We start from the raw sequence: 3,989 nt of genomic DNA, 5'->3' as shown, positions 1-3,989 counted from the left end.
ACTGACCTCAGCCCAGCTGACTGGCTCACATTCCCCTCTTGTTTGCCCTGCTAGAAGGAAGCAAGTTACCCAAAGGGCTTCCCAAGTAGGATGCTCCACCTGACGGACCCTTTGCTTGTGCCAAGCTGGCACATGAATTGTTTTATGGCTCAAATTCCCCACATAGCAAGTGCTTCAGATTGCTTGGCACACATGGGCTTTTACTGCCTGTGCAATTGGCTGGCTCACAGGCTCTGTAGGCACAGCTCGGTACACAGGTGCCATTTAACCCCTGTAAAAAGTAATAAAATGCTTCTGGTTCCGATCAAGGTGTAAATCAGGAGTCACTCCTCTTGGGTTAATGGGATTGTTACCTAGGCTCAATGGGATCATTCCCTCCTCACTCACTCTGCTGTAAATCGGGAGTGTAAAAGCAGGCTCTTTTCTGGCCAGGCCTCGTGCGCTTAGCCTTCCTAGCTAAAGGTCACCTTCCCCTCGATGGAAAAATCCTACACTATGTGACTTAAAGATTAGCAATAGACAGGGGCAAAAACCAGACATGTAAAGTTCATGTAAAGTTCGCACTGGCTGTGCCAGGCCTGATAAGGCAGAAAGAGAAAAACAGAATCATCTCACCCTCTCCCTTTTCCCCACACTCCTGTCACATAACAGACAGGCTAGCAAACCCTATCACTAAAAAGCTTGGGACAGCTCTCTGTATAAATCAGCTTCCCCACCTGTATCAGACTGAGAGTTCCCGAACAAAGATTGGGAGGCAGAACACGAGCCTGGTTCGAGGACTGATCACCCGAGGGCCCCCTCCCGCTCCCTGAACCAAACGAATTCCCCGCAGAGCGTAACGTATACCGAGTATGCTGTTGTCGCTGTTGTGCTTTGTGTGTCTGTTAAGTGTAAGTATTGTTATCTGAAGTTAATTAGAGGTTTTGTTAAGTAGTAGTGTTAAGAGTTTAGATAAATGGTTAGCCTTATGAGTGAGATTGATGTAAATGTAACTGTTGATAATTGCTGGTCCCTTGTTGACAACTATTGGGATTTAGAAAAACCTCAGGGAATTTTCCTTTACTGTATTGCATTTTGTTTATTGTTTCTGCTGGTAGTTATTTGGCACCCACACATGTAAGAAACTGATATAATAAAAAGTTATAATTGGAAGCATTTTAATAAAAGTTTAAAAGATATTCAGTACAAGGTTGCCTGTTTCTGCACCTCCCCGGGGCTGGCCACATTCTCGAACCTTCTACTTTACTCCATAGGGAGTAACTCCATTAACATGAAAATTGAACCATTGTGCACAATAAACTAGGGACATGGGCATGATGGCATGGGCAGTGGGTACCAAAGGTTGGGGGAGGCTGATTCTCCCCAAATATCCTGCATGGCCCCACCCACGTTCCCCCCACCAACATCTTTTCCTTCTCAGCATCATGCCACGGTCAGGGGAGCTCTTTCCTTCTGACTGGGGCCTTAGGCTGGGGCTAATGGGAGACTCTGCTGGTACTCTGAGCCTGGGGGTCAGGAGGCGGGGGGGGGGGCACAACTCTGGGGCTGTGGGCCATTTGGGGAGATAGGGACTGGGAGGAGGAGATAGTGGCTGTGGGATTGGCGGGGGGGGGGGGGGGAGACGGTCTGGAGGGAAATGCAAACAGGACAGACCAGATAGGGGGCTCAGTTCAATAAACCCAGGATTCACCTGCCACTCATGATAGCTATACCGAAGAGGTGTATGGAGAAGAAAGAAAGAAAGAAAGAAAGAAAGAAAGAAAGAAAGAAAGAAAGAAAGAAAGAAAGAAAGAAAGAAAGAAAGAAAGAGCTTTAAAAATGCTATCATGACCTCTGCCCATCTTCTCTTCTCTGGATTAAACAAACCCAGATTTTTAAAAATCTTCTCTTATGGCTCATGTTTTCTACATGGTTAATCATTTTTATTGCTCACGCCACAGAAGAGGCACATTTCGGGAGTGGGGGTGAACCGTGCCAAGTACACGCCCGTGCTCACAGCTCTGTGCAGGACACTCCAGCTGATGTCCCTGGTGGGCTGTGGAACCAAGGTGGAATAGAGACTGGTCCACCGGGACTCCCCACCCTCTATTGGTGATAGGAGGCCCTGCCACTTGGTGTATGGGCAGGACACGAGGGTGGGGAAGTGGAGAGTGTGAAGCACGAGCATGTACAGATGACTCTTTGGTGTGGTTCGGAAGAGGACCGGCTGCAACATGTGCAGCCGGCTCAAGTAACGAGGGGAAGGAGGTCGGGGAGGTATGCAGGGCTTAGGGCCGATGGATAGATCAGGCAGGGGTGAAGGGCGGGCGGCGTGCACCCTTTCGCAGGACCTTGTCGAGCTGAACCTGAGCGGTGGGGAGTAAAGCGTCCTTCACCTCCTGAAGTACGCGCTGGGGAATACGTAGGGTGGAGAGCTCCATGCACTGTGCGAGAGCCTGAGAATCCACCCAGTCTCCCCGGTCGTAGTCTAGGAGGTCTCTGGTTCTTGTGACTTCTGCCAAGACCAACCTCTAGCACACTGAGGGGGACTCCGCCACCTGCACACGTAGATGGGGATTGTGTAGCAGGGGCTCCGTGAGGAGGTCTGCCCCACGGTGGCTCCTAAGGACCTGGTTGCCTCTATCAGCTTCCAAGCCTGGAGGAGGTCCCGGTAGAAGGCCAGCGGCTTGGAGAGGTCTCCCGGAAGACCTCTCAAATAAAGGAGCTGCCGGTCATATCAGAACCCTTGGAAGCGGTGAAGGAAAGCGTGCGCCAGCGTGCTCCACCTTCATCAAATAGGAGCCTCTGCAGGGCCTGGAGGTGGAGGACATGAACCCGCGTGTGCAAACACGTCAGGCCCTGCCCTCCCTCCTTGAGGAGAAGATGGAGAACCCCTGCAGAGACCAAATGCAGTCCTGGCCAGAAGAACTGCAGCAGCAGCTGCTGGATCTGATCCAGGAAACCCGGGGGTGGGATCAGGGTGCTGAGATGGTGCCAGAGCATGGACAGGACTAGTTGGTTAAGCACCAGTACCCTCCCACGCAGGGAGAGGCACCGGAGTAATTCCGTCCATCTCCGCAACCACTCAGCCACTCTGGACTCTAGATCTTGCCAGTTCTCCTGCGGAGAGGGGTGCATGGCAGAGAGAAAAACACCAAGATAGAGCAGTGGACCCGTGCTCCACCTGATGGCCTGAAGCGTAGGTGGGAGGGAGCTCATCTGCCACCCGGCCTCTACCACCAGGCCAGAGCTCTTGACCCAGTTGATCCGGGCGGAGGAGACCTCCGAGTAGACTGCTTGACAGGCCTCCACCCACGCCAGGTCTCCCGGGTCCTGGGCCACGAGGAGCACGTCGTCGGCATACGCTGACAGGACCAGCTCCATCTCCAGGTCACGGAGCACCAACACCGTCAACCTCTTGCGAAGAAGACAGAGGAAGGGCTCTATTGCCAGAGTATACAGCTGGCCTGACAGCAGGTAGCCTTGACGGACTCCCGGCCCGAAGCTGACCGGTGTGGTCAGGGTCCAGTGGAGCTTGACCAAACACTCTGCAGAAGCGTACAGCACCTGGAGAAAGCCCACAAAGCGGGGCCCGAAGCCAAAGGCCCACAGAGTGCCCAGGAGATACCCATGGTTCATTCGGTTGAACGCCTTCTCCTGATCCAAGGACAGGAGGGTGAACGACAGACCATCCCTACACCCTAGGAGATCTCGGACCAAATAAAAGTTGTCAGAGATGGTACGGCCCGGGACAGTGTAGGTCTTGTCTGGATGGACCACGTCCACCAGCATGGACTTGAGTCTCAGGGAGATGGCTTTGGCAACGATTTTATAGTCTGTGCTGAGGAGGGAGCTGGGATGCTAACGCCCACCCACATCTAAAGGACCTCCTCACAGCCTACAGGGTGAGTTCACAGAACTCAGATGAACCAACTAATTACTGGGGACAAATAATGAGAAAATAGGGATGGGTGTGAGGGTCAAAGGGCTAAAATGAGAGAACCAGATGG

This window comes from Pelodiscus sinensis, chromosome 22, assembly GCF_052426305.1.
Source record: "Pelodiscus sinensis isolate ZL-2025 chromosome 22, ASM5242630v1, whole genome shotgun sequence".
In the NCBI taxonomy this organism is placed as follows: domain Eukaryota; kingdom Metazoa; phylum Chordata; order Testudines; family Trionychidae; genus Pelodiscus; species Pelodiscus sinensis.
Note: the sequence above shows the minus strand (reverse complement) of the source record.